This window comes from Pezoporus wallicus, unplaced genomic scaffold (genome assembly GCF_028554395.1).
Source record: "Pezoporus wallicus isolate ANWC-B61680 ecotype Strahan unplaced genomic scaffold, APGP_CSIRO_Pwel_v1 contig_8042, whole genome shotgun sequence".
Classification (NCBI taxonomy): domain Eukaryota; kingdom Metazoa; phylum Chordata; class Aves; order Psittaciformes; family Psittacidae; genus Pezoporus; species Pezoporus wallicus.
In genome coordinates, this window is record NW_026639380.1 from 4,674,348 (window position 1) to 4,694,861 (window position 20,514).

Below are 20,514 nucleotides of genomic sequence, written 5' to 3' on the forward strand. Positions count from 1 at the left end.
TAGATCACAGTACTTCAGTGCCACGCTCTTTGTGGCCCATTGGACAGGTTTTGATGCAATCACGTATAATTTGTTTTCTATCTTTACTGTCAGAGGGTCTACAACACAGTTGTGGAGAAGAGTTTGAACTGGTACTTCATAGCTCGTGTTTTCTTTCAAACCTTTTCCTCCCATGACTTTCTAAGACTCACCTTATATAAAACATGTAACTGTGGTGCTGTTGGGATTTCTCCTGAAGAGATGGGTTTGCTTCGAGGGATGGCTTTTCCTCTATTTAAGCAATGCTGGGAAGCAGGAAAGTGCATATTAATTTTCTATAAGCAACACATAGCCTAGATAGCCCTGGGTCATTGCCACCACGTGGAGAAGTTCTGGGATCCACAGAGCTAACAAAAAACCCTTTTAATGCCAACCTCGGCACTACCAGGAGTACAAAATAGCAAAAACCCAATCCTATAGGAGATGCGGGATGATGAAGTTTGGGCTAAGTGGTCTGGGCTTGGCTCCTGCCCCCTTCTCCCCCCCCAGATTTCCACACCAGCTCCCACTGCCTTGCTCTGGGCTAAAGTGTGGGACACAGAAGACAAATGACAGTGTCAAGGGCATTGGAGGGATCAGCTCTTCTTGGGCCTGCATTTTGCAGAGTCTGTGCCCACTGGTGACTCACCAGGTCTCACCAAGACCCTCACAGTATCCCAGCTTTGGACCTGTGGGGATTGGACAGCATCTGAGTCTCTCCACATCGACCCTTGACTCAAGCAGCTGGGTTCCCAGGGTGGCACCCAGCACTAGTGGTTTGCCACTTGAGTTTCACAAGATCTGTTAGTCTCTTTTTTCAGACCATTTGCAAGTGGCTTGGGAAAAAGTTTTGCCACTTAGTTATCACCCGGCCTTTATCCTGGGGCTTAAGGAGAGATAGAGGAACCTCTAGGGAATGAAGCAGTGAAGGGTTTTGTTTCTTCTCTGGCTGTCATCTTTAGGCAAAGAGTTTGACAAATAAACTGCAAACTGTGCATGGTTTGGCTATGAACACTCATCATTCCTCCTTTGTTCTTAGCTGGGTTTTCTCTCTGGAGAAAGAGAGAAGCTTTTGCCTGAAACAAACCCATTTCTTCCACCAGGTTCACTTCTGTTGATGGTGGCTGCTTTGATTATAGAGATTGAGTGTTCTTGGTCTGTATTCCAGGTGCTTCTGGAGTAAAGCCTGCATGTGTCTGCCATGTTCAGTTATTGTATAATGCTTAGGAAATGAGACAAAGCTTGGCTCTCACTGAACTATCACAGTCTGTTTTTAACTGAGTTTTGGTTAGGAATATTGTGAAATTGCCTTTCTGGCCTTTTCATTTTGCTCACTTTAGGCTGCATCTGAAGCAGGTATATGGAAAGATCCGTACCAGCTGCAAAGGAAAAAAATTTCGATCTAAAATAGGCAAAGAGTGAGTTGGAAATTATTCAGAAAATGTAGGCATTTTCAAGTGGACTAGGACTGATAAATTGCAGCCTGAAAACCTGTTGGAAGTAACCTCAGAATGATGCAACCTCTGTAAACCCACAGTGGGCAATCAAGGTGGCCTGAAGGTGAAAAAGTGAAAATGCAGTGGATAACTTTAAAAAGAGTAAAATGGAGATGGGAAAATATCAATGAACAAAGGAAATTTTCACTGGAAAAATCTTGATGGAAAACATTGAACAAACTGTACCTGGGTGACAAAGAAGATGAGTTATCAGCAAAGATAGGTTTGTGAAGTATAAATAATGTGAAACCAATTTACTTTCCTTCTGCAATAAGGATAACATGTCATGTGAAAAGAGCAAAAGCAGGAGTTTCCACATTCCACAATTCTAGCCAGGCCTTCCTTAGTGCTGTTCCTTTTGATACTCTCATTGTAGCTTAGAGAAGCAGGGTTTAAAGGAGTGGTTTTCATTCTTTTCTAACATAGATCAGTGTGGATCCATGAGAAAGCTCACAGTCCTCCACAGTAAATTTTAATTATTGAAAGAATACCTACTTCTTTTTGCTATATTTCAGAAACCCCTCAAAGGTATCCCATATCAAAGCCTAAAGGCAATAATTTCTGAATGGTAGTTTACACAAAACTACCATGAGGCCAGTACAAAACATTAAAATGCAAATCATACAGAGATAGTTTCTTTGGAATCCCTTCCAGGTTTGCTCTGTCACTAGGTAATGAACCAAAAGTAAATAGGTCTCCAGAGTCAGAAATCATAGCTAGCAATACTAGGAAGCATTCTTCAGAAAGCAGTCTGAGAGGATTAAGGCAATTGAAGAAGCTGAATTTGTATCAACAGTGTTGTTCTGGTGGCAATAAAGCAAATACTGTTCTTGTAAAAGCAAGACTATAGACTGAAAGACATAAGAAATGACCATATTGCTATACTTAGTTTTTGGTAACAACTCAGCTGGAATATTGCCTGTGCTGGTCTGGCTTACATCCCTGCAGATGGAGAAAGTCAAGAGAAGAGCAGCATGAATGACTACTGATCTTGAAAATACAACCAAAGGAGAAAGACTGAATGAACTGGGTTCTCAAAGGAAAAAGGGAAAGAAGACTGAAGAAGTCAGGAAAATTGATTATATCCTTACATACATGCAATGTTTCTTAAGAAAAGACATGTAAGGTTGAATAAAGGAAAGGAATAATCTGTTTCCCATATTCACAATGAAAAACAATAGGCTTTAGTTACTGCAAAGGATATTCAAGATAGACCTTAAGGAAAACATTACAATATTAAGGGTTACAAAGTGGAGTTTTTGGGTTACCCAGTGCTGCAGGTCTTTGAAATATGAGTCTGTCAGGAAAGGTTCAAGTACGCATGAGGCAGCCTTAAGGCAATGAACTGACTGGTCTCAGAAGTCCCTTTACAGCCTTTATTTCTAGAAGCCTGTGAAGTTGTCCAATTTCAGCTAACATCTGACAGCGGTTTTCAGCCAGCCCACGTGGCAATAGTCTCCAGTATAAAGAGACAGGATAATTTACAATAGGCAGTTCTTTATAATATTGATTTATAGTACTACAATCAGGTTTGTATATGATTTTACTTGAAAATAACATAGATGAGACTATTTATAAATCCAGATTGTAGCTGCTATGTTTTGCACTTGGGTTGTTTTGGTTACATCTTGAACTTTTTCTGACTTTGTGCATTTTTACTGTTAAGGATCTGCTTGTAAATCATTATGTGCCTTGAAAACCTTGACTGAACTCATATGGGCATAGTGCATCTGAACAGCTGTTATAATCCACAGACTTTGTTGCCCCACTGTTCACAAGCTTCTGACTGCTTCTTTATGCCAAAGAGCATAGGCCCAACCACTGATTCCTGAGAGATTGTGGACTGATGTCTTTTCTCCACTGAGAAAAGACATTGTTTTCTATTATTCAACCAGTCATTAGTAGATAAAATTATCTCCCTCTAACCCCCTGTCAAATGAATTCTTTTTTTAAAAGCTTTAAAGCAGTGTAGCACATATGACCTTTCTCTACACAGTATGGGACCTTTCCCAACATCACATGTTCATCTATATGACTACTTCTAGTCTTAGACTCTGCCATGTCCCTGAGTGGAAGTCAGGATTGTGCATGTGTTTCTTGGATTAAAAATTAGTGTTACATCTGTCTTCCATTCCTGTGGCACCCAGCTGAGGTATTACATCTGGATGGATTATAGATCCAACTAGTAGTTTCCTGGCTTTATATCTGAATCGTAGCTGTGTTCAGAATTCTGGTGTGAATACCTTCTGGCCATGCCAACCAGCCACTATTCATGTTATCATCTCTGAGGTCATCTATTCATTCTTCAGTTTCAGGAAGCTTCTTTGACATAAAGGCTAAAGTCCAACACAATGGACATCAAAGCTTTTCTGCTAACCTTATTGCCATGGCCTGCCACCTGTCTTGCTCCTTTTATTCCTTGATATCATATCAGTGCAGCAGACTTTTGGCTGGTTTCTCAAAGAGAAAACTACATCGTGCTGGATCTGACAGCTCAAGAGAGGTGAGGCTGCCACAGCTCCATGCCTAGGGTCAAACCAATAGTGAGGCTGAAAATATATTCTTAGTAGGTACACGCACACAGAGCTCCTCAAGTCACCTAAATCTCTGCTTTTTCCCACCTTTCGTTCCTCCTCTAAACATCTCATACTAACCCAAACTCTTCTTCCCCAGCACCCCACAATGTGTCCTTCAGCCCCAAGCAGTGATCCACACGGCCCAAAAGGAGATCTGGAGAGATGCTCCCAATGTCACCTTGTGATGGGTTTCAGGCTGGACCCTGGGGCTGAGGTCCTCCTGGGACAGCCCTAGGAGGGGACTGGGTAGAGTCTCCTTTCCTTGGAGTCCTTAATTTAGATTCCCCACCTTTCCTTGGTGGGGAATCTCCACATGCTCCCCTGGCATGTGGAGATGGGCCTTTGACAGCTGATGGGCCTGAGAGAACCCAAGCAGAGTAGTTTATGCACCCCAGTCCCTCTGTGCTCCTTCATGAGTGTGCAGATGAGTTTTATTATGTAAACTATCAATTTCCTGCTTCTGATGTGTTTAAAAACATTTAGCATGAGCTTTTGCCTTTAGTGACTTGCTCTTTAAAATCTTTTATCTGGTCCAACTCTTTTTTTTTTTTTATTATTTTCACATTTAACTTGACAGACATCAGGCGTCCAAGTCTATTCCTTGCTCCCTCCCCTCCTCCACCCAAGCTTTTGTAGGCTTCTGCTGTTTAACCACACTGACTTCTTTGGCTTATCAGATGTCTTTCAGAGTTTTGATTCATTAGAGAGACACATTTATTCTCAGCTTCTAAAATGGTGTTTTAAAGCAACCTCTGTGATGCCTATAAGCATATTATATTCAGTTTCCTTTCGATTTCTTGATAAACAGCATCTTTTCCATTAATACCTTTCTATTAAAAAAATGTAAGTCATTATTGTGGACTTTGCGTATGTGTTCATCCTTTTTGTGCCTGGATTTAATACGTTATGATCCCTTGCATGGACTACTACTTAGTTACTTGCTGAACCATGCACACTGCTCAGGACTGGATCAGGAGCTGTGTCTTTGCTGCGAGTCTTCTAAGGTCATGGCTACAGCATGACTTCAGTCACTCTATTTAGTTTGTGCCAGCACTGAAGAGGGTAGTCTTGCCTTTTCTCCCTGCTGCTGCTCCTTTCCTCTGGATCAGGAAACAGAGAACTAACTCAGTAAAACTATGTGACACTTAACAGCACCATTTAAAACCTGCTGTCTTTCACTTTGGGAATGGCATGCAAAGCAGGATGTTGAGCTGTCAAAAGCTCCAGCTCAGCTCCCTTGCAGGTTTTGCTGGAGCTGAAAGTGCTGTGAACAGCAAAACTTTAAAAACATGGCTTGGGCTCAGCACTGGTCCAGGTTCCTGGTCCCAGCTTACTGCAGACCCTTGGGCAACATGCTCTTCCACCTGCCACTTGTAGTGCTTGAGCAAGAGGGCCTGGAACTGGCTTCTACAAAGGCCATTATAAAAGAGAAGGTTTATCAGCAAGAGGTTCAGCACCTGCTGGAGGAGCAGCCTTCTGCACGCTTCCACAGCTCTCAGGGAAAGGCTTTGGCCTCTGAAGCTGGTAATTTTATTGCAAAGAGAAGGAGACAGAAAGCATCACACTTCTTACCAGCTTTGCCTAAAGCCACTTGCAAACAACTTCAAAGAAGGACCCCCTCTCCCCATGTTCAGAGTCCAAAACATCCCTTTGTAGGGAGTTAAACCAGACCATGAAATGGAGAGACTTCTTCTTTGATCATTTATTGCTCAGGCAAACTCCTCAGTAACAGTTTCTAGGTTAATTAAATGTTACTTTGTACTGACAATAGCTGAGCTTGTGTTCAAGCCTCAGAATTTGTTTCTGTGGCTGAAAGCTTGCACTCTCTCATAGTCACAACATAAGTCACAAGCCTTCCAGCTAAGAAACACATGCACGTAACAGCAAACAGCAAGGTCTGAGACCTGCCTGCCTGGCTTAATTATTGGTGGTGGGAGAATGAATTTTCCATGTCAGAAAACTGGTTTTCTCAAATTTAGAATCATAAATTCATAACTTTCCAAATCCATTTATTTTCTTGAAGTGAGAGAAGCACGCAGTCCATTTTTATGAACTTTCTCTTTTTTTCCCCAACTGGTCATGCCATGATCAGACTGGCAGAGTCAACTCACTTTCTCTACGCAAAGGAAGAAATGGGAAAGGAAGAGAAAACAAGTCTTGCCTATTCCTTTTACAATTAAGACTAAAAAGAATGAGTGGATTATGTACAGAGGGCTCTGGCTGCTCTGTTACTTTCCTATTGCTTTCTGAATGTGAAGTCTTGCAAAACTTAATGAAGGTTCAAAACATGCTGTCATGGAAAAAACATTATTTCTATGAAGTGCAACTTACATTCTATCTGAAATAGTTCCTGTCACAGGGGAGCTATTAGGACAGATGTTCAGCTGTTACTTGGGCAGCCTTTACCTGTACTATGTTCTGGGCACTTGTTCCAAAGATTTCAGAAGGCTTCATCTACAGGAATGAGTGAGCTTAAAAATACTCTCTGGTGATATGAATGTCAAGCCCCTATATTGACAAGCCTGACTGTGAATGCTACCCCTGGAAAAGTGTTCCTTTCCATAGCTAGAGGCACCACAGGTAGCATCAGATGCTGCAGTGCAAATACTAACTAATGCCTGGTAACATCCCCGGGACAGATCAATCCAGTGCGGCCAGATCTGGGGAGGTTTAACTGACAAATGGACATTGGGGTCTAATTTCTAAAACATGCATATGATGAAGCATATTGACCTAGCATATGCAGGGTAGTCACAGAATTGCCAACCACAGGTCCAAAAACAATAAACCAGGCTCTTCCTTTATAGAAAGGGGCTATTTTAACGGTACTGAGAAAGAACATACCCATGACTTTCTGCTTGTTTAAACTTTTTAATCAGAACCAAGTAACAATTTCCCGTTTCTCTTGAGTTCAGGACAGCTAGAAACTGAACTAATACTTTTAGTCAATTCTGGGGTTGTCCTGTACTCCGTGGACTGTGGAGGTCAGGGCTCTAAGAGACGTTCTGGTAGCATGAAAGTTGCAATTAAATGCTTCAGGTCCACAGAGCACACCTTGGCCAACAAAAGGGCATGCATATCTGCTTATGAATTTCATTCTAAATAGCTACCGGAGTAAATTCTCCTTCAGTTATTTAAGTTTAGGAAACTGTGTGCCTCTCCAGGAATGGGCTTAGGTCTCCCACACCAGCAGACAGTCCTGCTTTCGGCCTGACCAGCCGGGGTCACAGAAAACTATTATCAGTGTTTGTTCCTACCACAACACAAGATTTCTGCTGTCTTTGCACTCGGGAAGGCATAATCAGCTGACATGCAGGACCTTTTCCAATGGAGACACTCTCTTTTAAAGTATCTGAGTGTTCTGCAACCCTTTGGAGCTGGTATTTCCAGAGAGAAGAACTGCAGGTCAGCTTTTGAATCAGTATGTGGGGAATGAAATCCTGCTGATGGTGTGACCACCACTTGTGTTTTGACATTGTGAGACACTGAGCTCAGGACATCTATTTCAGTGGAGGCGAAATGACAGCAGTTTTTGCCATGATGGCGATAGATGAAGGTAAAATGAAGGCTGTGAGCACGTGGCCAACCTCAGTAACTCACACTCAGTTATCAAGCACCTGTGCCTTGCCTGTGTGAAGCTTCTATCAGGGCAGTTTTAGTCCAATGTAATAATTTTAAGTGTCCGCCGCAGGGTCAGGAACCAGCTCCCTTAGGCAGAAACAGTACAAATGCAGCTCTCCAAAGCACAGAAGAAGAGACCAGGCAGAAGGAAATATGACTCAGGCCAGTGAGGCTCCAATCTGTGCTCCCAAAGTTATTTTCACTTTTAATCCAAAGAGCAGAGTGCATTATATAAGCAGACCTGCCTTCTGTGCCCTGAGGGCACTGTCTCACCCCCAGCTACGGACTCTTCCTTGCTGATTCTCTCTGATGTGGGTTTGAACCTCCTCCAGCTGAGAAAGGCTTAAAATGCACGTGTCTCATTTCCTAAGCATGTGTTCAGACTTCCAATTTAAAATCTAGGCACTACCAGCAATGCTTTTTTTTTTTTTTTTTTTGTGCTTTTAAAGGGTGCAAAGAGCCTTGTTTCAATCTGAAAAGGCAAGATGTTACTACCAACCCTCATGATAGAGCCCAGGTTTGGGTGCCCAAGGTCTGGGGAAGTGCACTAACTCTGGTCTTTTCCCAGTACATCACCTAGTGGCAAACTGTAGAGGCTCCCTGACCCCAAAGTATGCCTGGTTTCCAACCCTTTTCAAAGGGTGCCAAACTTCCCCTGTGTCCTATATCAAAAGTATGAGCTGGTGCAGGTCCTTTCATGTCAGTAGCCGTGACTGACACAGCATCAGCTGCAGCCTCGTGGTCCCAGAACACACTGAGGAGTTTCGAGACAGTTGTGCAGGCAGAGTGTGATGCACCACAGATCCACATTCAGCTCCTCCAATTCACAGGCCAGCACCCTAACAGCTTTCCCTCAGCGCCCACTGCCAAGTGAGGCTTGGCTTTGAACAGGGCAGCCTGAACCTATTAAGAAAAGAGAAAGCACTTTTTAAATGCAAAGCAGTCTTGTCTATGGTCTTAATGCGAGGACACAGTTTTTGTGGAAAAATAAATGTATAATTTCTAAGAAAATCTCGTGTAATGTCACTCTAAATCTAAATCCACTTGCTGGAGGAATACTGAGTACTCTGCTCTGATCTTCAGGACAAAATAGTGGTTTTACTTCAGCATGAAACAGTACTCATACTTCAACCCTTTCATGCTTCAAGGTAAGACAATCATTTTGCATCCTGTGGATGGAAAGAACTCTTCCTCTAACAGAATATGGTTTTCTTATTACAGGACAAACACACAAATTATATTCTTTCTCATCTTGAGAACTTGATGATGCTAAAAGAAGAAAAAATAACAGATAAACATTTGCTTTGTCACAGACAAAGTATTGCTTTATTCCCTCAGCATGACATCACACCCAAGTATTTCAGATTCCCAGAGCAACATAACAACCCAGTCAAATTCTGCAAAACTCGAAGCAGATTCGCCACCCAGCCCACTATGGGAGTGGGACTGTGCTCTGAAAATGGCAAATTCGGTGTTTTATTAAAGAAATCCCACACAATTGCATTATGCGGGGCCTCTACTGCCTTCTCAGCTTTTCTGACACTGATGCCTGGACAAATGGCATTGCCTGGTTTCATGTGGATTCCCCTCTCTACTTGAGCCCTTCTGCAGACTTTCTATAGGGTCCCCATCTCGTCCTCCTAGTTGTCTTCTCCAGGCAATGCCTTGGGCACCCAAAGCCACTGTGGCAGCTGACAAGAACTTCAGCCCTTTGCGGCAGGCTGGATGAGTGTGAGGTTGCTGGTATAGTGGGGCAAGCAGTGATAGCAGCCTTCCAGTACCTGAAGGGGGCCTAAAAGAAAGCTAGAGAGGGACTTCTTACAGCGGCAGGTAGTGACAGGACAAGGGGGAATGGCTTTAGACTGACTTAGGGGGGATTTAAATTAGACATTAGGAAAAAAAATTTTCCCTGTGAGGGTGCTGAGGCACTGGCACAGGGTGGCCAGAGAAGCTGTGGCTGCCCCATCCCTCGCAGTGTTCAAGGCCAGGTTGGATGGGGCTTTGAGCAACCTGATCTAGTGGAAGGTGTCCCTGGCCATGGCAGGGGAGTTGTAACTAGGTGATATTTAAAGTCCCTTCCAACCCAAACCATTCTGTGATTCTATGGTAGCGGTCTGTCATCATCAGGTGTTGCACTGAGCCAGGCACATTCTGATCCAGGATCTCTAACTCTGACTTTCACCAGAGACCGAGGCCGGCACTGATATGGTTCATTGCCTCAGCACGAGCCAGGGCCTGTGTGACTCTGTCCGTGAGGGACACTGCGCTTTGTTCACAGGACTTCTTTTTCCTTAGAAATATTTCATAACTGTGAAAGGAGAAAAATGGCTCACGCCATCAGTTCTGTCTGCAAACTCTCTCCCACTTCTTGGCAGAGGAATTTATTAGTGGTGCTCTGGCAGCATCATGTGCTCCCAGGATGAAAAGATCAGTTGTTTTAGTTGTTTCTACTGAATATACAATTTTAAATAAGTTTTCCACATAAATTAGACTTTTACACTCTTCATTAGTGCCAGATGGAGAGAGCCATCTGTCAGAGATTAACACACATTAAAGGACCACTTAGTATTAAAAAATAACAATAATGTAGCATTCCAAGAAAATTTTTGCTTTGTACGTTGGTTGAACTGAACAATTGCATGTGAAGCTGCTCTTGTTTTCAAAGATCAGCATTTATGGCTGCTTGTATAATACTTTAGTGAATCAGAAACAAGAGATCACTGGATGCTTAACCCGTCTTTACAGCTCGGGGACATTTCTGAGGGTCTCTGATCTGGGATGATGCTGAAAATGCTGCAAAAAAAGATTGGAGTGTAAGGAAAAGCACAGCCATCACACAGCCATGGGCAAGTCACAGGCAGATTGGGCATTGTTGCAGGAAAGGATGGAGCTCTGAATAAAGCATCTTTCCCTTTGAACTGAGAACAAGAACCTGTATGAAAGCTGGCAATAACACTGTTCGGCTGATGAGCACTGCCGTTACGCTGCAGGCTTCCTCTGAAGATTTCATTTTTATTTTCCCTCCTCACTGTCCTGTCACCAGCCCTTGCACCAAGGGAGCCCAAGCCCAAGCCTTGCACTTCTCCCACTTTGCAACAAGGGCTGAGGGGGAGGCCCTTTGGCCATGACAGCCCATGCTGGGACAGCACTCCTCAGGCCACCACAGCCACCTCCTGCCTTGAGGACCATTCCCCTGGCCTCTCTTTCCAGCCACAGACCATTTTGCCACCACAGAAAGGAAAGTCAAAAGGTAAACCTCCCGGTCTCCAAAAGCTCAGCCTGCCTTTTCAGCATTAGCAGTTAGCATTGCAGGGTAATAGCTTCCTGGCAGGCACTTCTTAAAGCGTTTCTGACTTTTAGGTGGAGAGATTTGCATAGTCTCTGCATTACACTTTATGGCCACTGGAGACAGGACTTACTTTACCAGGTAGTCCTTTCCCTTCCCACATTTCTATCACTTAAATCTGTCACTGCCAACAATGACACTATTTTGGTTTGTTGTTTTTTTTTCCTGTTTGCACTGAAAGGGTCAAGTGTACTGGACACTGGGCAGAAATGCCAGCAAAAGACTGAGATTTCAGAGTACTAAAAAAAGAAAAAGCATCTAAATTTATCTAAAAAGACCATTTAGATAAATTCCATGTTTTCAGACTGGTTTTGCCTAATAAAATTCCCCATAGCTTCTGCCAGTGGTGGAAATACCTATCTCAGAGCTAGCTGAGGTTACCTGGGAATTTGGGGAAGGTGCCCAAGGTCTCAGAAGACAGACAAAGGGCAAACAGAGTACCTAGCTTTATAAAGTGGGGACAGATGAGCAAGACAACTGGGGAACAGTCGGCTTAATGTCAGTGCTCAGAAAAACACTGTAAGAACAAACCAGGCTACTTGCAAATACATGAAAGATGCCAAGCAGATGAGTGATGGCAAACACAGATTAATGAGGAACTAATATGAAAGCCATCTCAGGTTCCTCTTGTGAGAGGGTAAAAGTGGAAACTGTAATTCTACATGAGCAACATATGTGCTTTGGCATTTCCTCACAAGGCATTCTTATAGGAGAGGTGACTTGAGTCAACACGACACCATTGTAAGGGAAGTTCAGAATTGGTTAGAAAACTTGTTTCAGAGTCATTGTCAGTAAATCCCTGGTCAGCACGGAAGGGTGCATCAAGCATGGACTTCACTGAAATCAGCCTATGGTATTACACTGTATCTTCATTAATGTTTTGCATATTGAGAGCCTGGAGTACAATTACTAAATCTGTATATGACGGCTAGGGTGGAAGGACTTCCAGCAGATGGGAGACAGCCTGGGAACTGAAAAACTAGTCAAACTGGAAAAACTGTCTAAAAACCAGAATTCAGTTTGATAAGGACAAGAGAAAGTACCAACCTGGCATGGGTTTCTGGATGAGCAGACGTATGACTAGGCAAAACCTGGCTCACAGCTGTTCTGCTGAATTTAGGTGTTAGCATGTGTCACAGTGCCTTGCCTGCTGCAGGGAAGAGTAAGCATCAAACTGGGTGATGCCATGACCCAGACACATCTCACATGGGTAAGATGTGAGAAGACATAAAGTGATACTTCCCCCATTTGGCACCAGTCTGGCCTCAGCAGACGTGAGTCATTTGGGATGCTATACTTTGAGGAAAGGAAGCATTGACCAGCAGCCTGGAGGAAAGCAGCAAGAGCAACTAGTTGTGGTATAGGCAAGGATGGAAAGAATTAGGGCTGTTCTTGCCAGGGAAAATGAAAAAGAAATGCAATCAGGTTTTCACAATCAAAACCAGTAGCTGTAAAGGAGATGTCAGAGTTTAACAAATCTGCTGGGGTAGGACAGATGGGATTAAATTGCAGAGAGCAGATCACAACTCAAGTGCCCCCCCTGCTCCGAAAGGCAGCAAAGCCCTGGTGGGACCATGCTGGGGGGCTGTGGGTCACCACACCACAGGCTTTTCATGGACACACTGAAAAAACACCTGCCAAGGGCAATTAAAGTGTGCGCACTCCAAATGAGAGATGGCATGATGGACCTCCTAAGTGTCACACCATGTCACACTGCTATCTGCAGGGTAAGGGGTAGCAGCACCAAGATGGTTATGGAGTTGGAGACCTTGGCACTTAAAAAAAAGCTGAAGGCATTTTGGTCATTCAGCCTGGAGAAGCAAGGGCTCGGGGGGATTTCATACAAGTCTTTCAGTGCTGGAAATTGAGAGAACATGAAGGCACTCTCTTCTCGAGAGTGCCTGTGACTGATGGACAGGCAAGTTATTTCAGGCCAAATTTTGTCTCCAGACACCAGAAAAACTTCTCCGCTGTGAGACCAGCTAAAGTCTGGGATAGGCTGCCTGGAGGTACCGCAAAATTTCCCTAGATGGAAACATGCAGGAATTGGCAATGCTCTGGATCACCCAGCCCAAGGCCCTGCTTCCAACACGCATTGGCCCAGCTGCTCTCTCTCAGTACAGAGAACCGTGGGAGAATTAAAGAGGCAGCATCTTCACCAGACTGCCTCTTACCTCTGTTTTATCTTTCCTCTCACAGAGATACAGTTCCACAGAAGCAATAGAAAGCAGCAGAAGGTCACCTTTAGCATCCCATGAGGTACAACCATGCAGAGTAACTGGATAAACACAGATACAGCAGCTACACTGCCCATTTTACCATTCCCTTGCTACTGGAGGAAGAGCTACACCAGTGCTAGGTCTGTGGTGGTGTGTCCCCAGAAAGAGCTACTGGTGGCACACTCCAGCCATACGAGGTACCAGGGCCTAGATGCTGGATGCTCACCAGTGGCAAAAGCAACTCTGCAATGGAAAGTGAAGAATATAAATTTCAAGACGGCCTCACTGGCCCAACTCTGTTCCAGCTGGAGTCAGTTGGAAAAGGAGTGCACGTTGTCTTTTTGGGTTTTTGTCTTTTCCAGTCCAACTTTTTGGTCCCTCACCTTCTGACTTCATTTTGGAACAGTGCTTAGTTATAAAGTGAGCTAGAGCAAGCCTGAGATTTCTCTCTCAGATAAGATGAGTTCAGCTAAAAGAAATTCTGGTTATGGAAAAGCTCATACGCCAAGAAAATGGAACCTAGCAGTACTTAAAAGAAAGAGGGAGGGGGAAGAAAAGAAAAAAAGGCCTCAGCTTGGCTCCTATTCCATTTTTTTAATGAACAAAATCTTGTAAAATCAATTGGCAGATCAGATAAATGAAACTTCTGCTTGAGGTTAGAAAGCTTGGGGCTGGAATTTGATCTGGAGAGACTTATCTCCAGATACAATTTGAGTGCATCTTCTTCATCTCTGGTTTTGTTCCACTGCACAAACTGCCAGCCGCATCCTTCCAAAGCCTCTCCCCAGGTTATAAGGGCTGAGATCTGGCTCCCCCCTCCCTGCCTTCTTGAGCGGCTTTAGATCTCCTTATGAATGTGTAGTTTAATCCCTCTCTTGTTGACTCCAGTGAGAGCTTGGTCAGATGCAGAGGTATCTCTTCAAGCCCGATGGGTTGCCCTCCGCTTGCCAGGCCAAACCAAAGCACACAGACCAAAGTCAGGCCCATCCTGCCACTGAGTGCAGGGGTGGGAAATGACACGGAGAATGCTCACACCCATCCTGCTGCCCCAGCTGCTGCCTTGGACCCGCCCTGATGAACCCATCTTGCCACCACTTTTTACACAAACAGAACAATTTACCTGCAGTGCCACTTGCAGTGGAGCTTGGGAGAAAACTTTTCCTTTCCTCACACAACTCATAGCCCAAGCTCCCACCTTGCCCCTAACTGGAGAACAGCCTACTTGAAACACCAAACAAACCAACTGAAGTGATTTCACAGGAGTTGATGTCGTGGTTTATGCCCAGCTGCTACCTGAGAACCACACACCCACTCACTCCTTTCCTTCTTCCCACCCTGCTCCCACCAGGATGGGAAGGAGAATCAAAAGAATCTTGGGTTGAGATAAGAACAATCCAATCATACAAAACTACTACTGCTACCACCAATAATAATAATGATAAGGGAAATAATAAGAGGAGAGAGTATCAAACTAAAAAGGGAAGGGGAAAAAAGGAAAACAAACAGCAGTGATGCTCAATACAATTGCTCACCACCTGCTGACCGATACCCAGCCAGATCCAAGCAGCAATGTGGGCCTTTCAAGTAACTCCCCCCAGTTTATATACTGGGCATGACGTGCTATGGTATGGAATATTCCTTTGGCTAGTTTGGGTCAGGTGTCCTGTCTCTGCTCTCTCCTGGCTTCCCGTGCCTCACCACAGTGGCAGAGTACAAGAAGTCCTTGATAAGGGTAAGGGCTACTGAGCAACAACTAAATCATCGGTGTGGTATCAGCGTTGCTCTTGGACTGAAACCAAAACACTGCACCAGCTACTAGGAAGGAGAAAAACACCTGTTACAACTGAACCCAGGACGTGGGAAACACTGAGAGCAAGAGCCAGAGACACACTATCGCTTTAGGTTGAATGTTTGCTTATGAGCTTTGTCAACAAAAATATTTGTATAGAATAGATGCTTGTTGCCATTTTTTACAGACAACTCAGTAAATGATGATCTTCACACTACCCATGGCAGGGGGATTGGAACTAGATGATCATAAGGTCCTTTCCAACCCAAACCGTTCTATGAGTCTATGATTCAATGTAATTATTTTTAAGGGGGTTTTATCTTTTTAAGCCCATTATTGTAAAGAGACTGTTAGTTGTCAAAGGGGCTGTTGGATATAGCCAGGCAGCTCAGGACAAACTGGAAAACGAGAGGCACTAATGGGTATTCTAGAAGTAAAAGCAGGCAGGAGCGGAGGGAAGCACGACACTGACACCTAGTGTCGGCCAGCCCTCCCCCTCCCCAAAATAACTCCCGCTTCAGGAGCTGTCCCTGAGGAAAATCCTTCCTTCCAGAACAGTCTGCGATGGGTATCGCTAAAGCGGGACGGTAGAGCGCCGGGCTGCCCCTGGCGGTGGCTGCAGCCGTACCTGGATGACGGTAGCAGCGATTGTGGAGGTGCCCAGTCCAAATTCGAGGGACATTGCCAACTGGAAAGCCTGGAGTCAATAGAGCGAGAAGAGGTAGTGGCAGCAGGAAACTCCCATTTTCCAGCCAACTGGTGTACAATGATGGGAACGCATCCCTGACCCTAGCACTTTCACTCAATCTCATAGAATCACAGAATGGTTTGTGTTGGAAGGGACCTTAAAAATCATCTGTTTGAAACTCCCCTGTCACAGGCAGGGGCACCTTCCACTAGACCAGACTGCTCAAAGTCCCATCCACCCTGGCCTTGAACACTGCCAGGGCTGGGGCATATCATACAAGGCTGCCTGCAGGAAAGCAGGCTGTTGAAGAGACCCTTACTAGAGTTCATTCTCTAGCAAAAGCAGCAGCATTTTTTCAAGAGTCCTGCTGATCAGAAGAGACTTCACCTGCCTTTAGTGGAAAAGGCCTTCCCCTTGGGCCAGGTGTCTGAGCCAACACTGAGGACTGCCTGCTCAGCTATGGCACCCACCTCCTCAAGGGCTCCTGCTGTGCAGATGTGGCTTAGGAAGCTCCCCCACCCAGGTTTGCCCCAGCCTTCATAACGTTTACTTTCTGGTTAAAGCACTCCCTCCTACTTTTTGTAGAAATACGCTTATAGGATTTTTGTTTGGTTTACTGGAGTTTGGAGTTTAAGTGATGCTAATACTCCATGCTGCAAGAGGTCAGCAGAAAAATGTAACAGAGATAAAATTTCACGAAGAAGGGACTTGAACCAAGCGCACTGCTGTTCTCAGCCTTGTGAAGCTGCAGCCACAGGTTGGTTTAAAATGCATTAGAGGGAAAAAAAAAGAAATCTGAGACGTTTAGGTTGAGATCGTTCCTAGTTTAATGCTTAATACAATGTTTTATTCTTCTTGCCAGTTAGGGCTTTGTCATATACAGAGCAGATACTAGATCACTGACATCTGAAGTCTCATTACCAGCTCACAGCAGATTTGAGGCCCCAGGTAATTTTTTCATGGGATTTAAATAAAACTATTCTGTTTGAAAACAGTAATTATATAACTTTGGTTTCACAAGCTTTGAAAATTGTATACAGAACTGTTTGTAGGGAATATATATTTACATAAATGTCAGTGGAGGTCACAGGGCTGAGAAGATTATTTACTTCTCTTAAACCCACTCAGAACCAAACACATCACCTTAGAAAACTGGGTAGTGTGGGGGTCCATCACCTTTGCATAAAGGATAAGACACCTTATTTACCTGTAACATAAAGGTATCAGCACAGGATTCTCACCCATAAGCTTCAACCAATTGAGCTACACTTGACAAAATACCTCCAACATTTCTTCTCTTTGAAGTATCACTAACAGGCTTCCCACAATGGCATCCAGCCCGCAGCTGCCCTGGGCAGTATTTTGCAGCACGTCAGCTCCCAAACAGGGTAGTACAACAGTTGCTGACATTAAATTGGAAAAGCAACCATATTCTTCCCCATCAATGCCCATTCTCCTCATTTCTATGCCCTTCCCAAAAAGATCCAAGCCTCCACCACCACCTCCCCCCTCAACCAAAACCCCAAAACACAAGCAAGCAAACAAACTTGACAATTTCTGTCTTAATTTAGGGATATCACTACCATGGCATTTTCATTCCTGGGGTATAAGCACTGGGAAAGACATCTCAAACCTCGGCATTAGGGAATGTACATATAAACAGGTACCAGACAAGACAGAAAGAAGCCAATGCTGAGTTTTCAGCTAATGCAGGATAAGAGAAACCCGAAATGACACCAAGCATCTGGAAGTTGTCTGCAGTATGCATGGAGAAATTGTTTTCAGAATTAAACAAAAATATTAATTAAAAGAATAAAATCACTCTAGAAACAATCAGAATAGACACAATAGATTTTGCATTACTGAAAGAACAGTCAGTTCATCCCCACACACAAATTCCAGATCATGTTTTGCAGCCATCTATTGAAAAGGCCATCTGGCTACACTGTGGGCCCTGAAGTAAACTGGATCCTGAAATCCAGTTCTTCTTCATACTGAAGACTTTTCATAGGCTGGCTTCAGGGGTAAATTTCAGGAAGTTTCTAACAAAAGGAAAGCAGAAGATCACCTATAGAGGGACTTTAATCACTTCTTTATGAATCTAATAGTTTGGGTAACTTTTGAGAGTGGGTCAGGTGGTAGATGGCACACTGAACTCAGCCCAAGGAGATAACAACTGCAAATCATGGTGAGTCATGTCATTTGAAAGCAAAGCTTCCTTTGAGGCACAGGAGAGCAATGTTTCCTGAGGGAATAAGGGGGAAAACCATGAACTGGTAACATTGTACATCAACCACTGAAAGAACTTGCCAAAGTACCCTTAGACCTTGTGTGCAGGCGTCAAACAGCAGCCTCCCGTTCCAGTGTTCAAAGTGTCAATCTGAAATTCCTTAGTAAACCCTACAGCAATTATCTAGAATCCCGAGACACAACAACAAGCCCCTGTCTGGGAAACACCGAGAGCAAGAGCTAGGCCTGAAAATGCCGGGGTGAACTTAGCATTTCCGAAGGCTGTCGGAAGGGAGACTGCACTGGAGTAAGAGTTCAGTTAGAACACAACACTGGATCAAAGCCACTTGAGCCATGATTTTTAGAGTAAATAAAGCCAAAAGCTACTACAAACTGACAAAGGCTGAAAGCTGAGGTGGACACCCCTCCCTTGCACCACACTGAGAGGGGCAGGCCTTGGCACACTCCATTAAGAACGAGAGGCAGCTGCTGATGCCCACTGAGGCATTCACCACCTTCTGCTTCTGCCAGTCTAAACCTAGAGCAGTGGATGACCTACTATTTAGGTGTCAAATTCTTTAAGCTGAAGGATTAAGAAGACAGTACTTTAAAAGCACTTTTTAAAGACAACATAAAAAAGAAATAATAAAATCATAAAGGCCTTTTGTGAACAATGCAAGAACACAAAAAAAACAAAGAAGTATTTTAATCAAGATTTTTATGCATTGAACATGCCAAAATTATTTCAGACTGAGAATCATGTCCCTAGCTGGACTTACTGCACCAGAAAAGCGGTCAAAGCCCAGCCTGTGCTTAGAAGAAACCTCCACAAAAGCAAACAGGACTGGGAACATTCCATAGTGTCTTAAACCAGAACCCCCCTGTTCTATAATGCTATATTCAAGTGTATATTTAATAAAGTGTGTGATAAAGATAAAATAATGAAACTATAGTCTTGAGTGAAGATCTTTCCAGGACATGATTTGCTTTTCCTTTGACACATTTCAAACGACACACCAGGAAATGGAGCACTGAAAGTCAGCTCCCTCCAACCCCACCTAAAGGTATTTTGTACTGTCAGTCAAAACAGGGTTTTTACAAAAAAGCTTTCTAAGAGCAAATTTCACAAAGCTTTAAATTTCTCTCTGGATGGGTTTCTGAACTGTCATTGCTGGTTATTATTAGTAGGCACAGAAATTCCCATTTTAATTAGAAACTTTATTCTGAAATACATTACACAGTTTACATGTGAAGTGCTTTCACTGTAAGATATTTCGTAACATTGTGCTGAGCAAAACGGCTGACCAATACCCTTGAAGCTCTTCCAGTTTTGTTTTTATTAAAACTATCTTACAGAACTGAGATGCAACTCAGGCATTTGTATTCAGGAGCTAATTACTATGTTTACCTTAGGAAGAAATTATATACTTCACTATTCCAATTAACTATGCATTTCAAGAATGGCATTAAGCATTTGGCATAAGACTAAAGGAAACCTGAGTCCTAATTAAACTTGTATTCACCAAAGATTAAAAAAAAAGAAACATCTTCATGATAAAACTACTTTTTTTTAATAAGGCACAGTCAGACAAGTATTTATAAAGACTGGCTACGAATTCAGTTTTACCAGCAGAGCCTTCCTGCTGGTCTGTTGGAAGTAATCTGAAAGTTCTTTTACCTGTCTGCTGCTGAGACTTTCCAAGAACAAGGCCAAGCAATAAGGCAACTGAAACAACAAACATGTAAAGGAGTTTGGCATTTGGAATGCATTCTGAACATCTGCAAAGTAGTTCATTTTATAAATGGAGCATTCACCTCCTACTACTAAAATGGTGGCCAACTATGATAAGGAAGATAGAAGTGGTGTAAGAAGTGCCTGTTTGAAAAAGGGTATTTTGATAAGATTACAAAATGTCTAGTATGCTTTCAGGTGAAGATTTTGTATGCAGCAATTCACAGCTTTCAAAAATAATCTAAATTGAATTCCAAAATTCCCCTCTGCCACTCAGAAAAGCTGAATGTACCAAGAGGTTTGCTTGACAGCAGGTGAAATACCAAGGAATGAAATCTCCATTTAGACAATGAGCCAGAACCGTCTTCCTACTTTGCATTTATCAGAACGAAAGGAAATCTTCAGGAATGCTAACTCAAATAATCACACCATTATTTTGGCTGGAAAAAAATTCAGGAACTCTTAAGATGTGATGATATTTGAAGAACATGAAGCAATTCTACCTACAGTGAAAGAATAAAAACTAAAAAAATAAATAAGAGGCCTTACCTTCCCCTCCCAATTAAATCTCTGAAGAATTAACTGCTTGAGCTTAGCAGTGTATGGCTTTTGTGGCCTATGAATGCTTGATAGATACTTTTCAGTATTATCTTTTTCAAGCTACTGTTTGTCATTTCAAATAAAAATACTGCATCTATTTCACTTTAATAATCAAACAGCATAAAATCATTAAAAGTGTATTTTTGATACAAATTTGTATCACATACTAAAAGATACTATTTTATAGATAGCTGTAAACC